This window comes from Mus caroli, chromosome 17 (genome assembly GCF_900094665.2).
Source record: "Mus caroli chromosome 17, CAROLI_EIJ_v1.1, whole genome shotgun sequence".
NCBI lineage: Eukaryota > Metazoa > Chordata > Mammalia > Rodentia > Muridae > Mus > Mus caroli.
This window is the reverse complement of record NC_034586.1, coordinates 65,941,066-65,941,713: the sequence shown is the minus strand read 5'-3', so window position 1 is coordinate 65,941,713 and position 648 is coordinate 65,941,066.

Sequence of the window (648 nt, the reverse complement as noted above, 5' to 3'; positions counted from 1 at the left end):
ACACACACACACACACACACACACACACACACACCACACATACACACACACACACACACACACACACACACACACCCCTCTTCCTAAGAACCATGTGCTAGGCATGGGGAAATGCTCTTTGAGTTAATTGGTCGGGGAATCCAAAGGACTCCAAAACCAACATAGGTTATTGCTGTTCACCTTGGTTGCTTGCTAAAGATACTGCCCACTTTGGACACAGGACTTGGGGGTGATGGGGCTGAAATTGACCTGAAACCTCCTCTCCTAGGATTAACTCTTAGGGTATATGAAGGGACCATGAAGATACTAATGGAGAAAAGTAGACAGTGGTCCCACCTAGTTGTGAGGCCTGCAGACCACAACAATGACCTGCAGCGAGATAGTTCTGATGGTGCAATAATAACACTTATATCTCAGGATAACCCAGTGCTGTCTAATTGGCCTTAATGCCCTATCAATAGGAGGGAATTCATGCCAATTACTCTGATTGGTGAGGTCATGGACCCTGGAAGAAAACCTATTGTTGACACTTTCTTAAACCAGTATCATTTCTTACTTCATTCTAAATATTTACCCTATATTCATTGATAAGAATAGCTTTCATTCATCATCAAAGACATTTACTTTTGTAGCAAAGAAAGATGACAG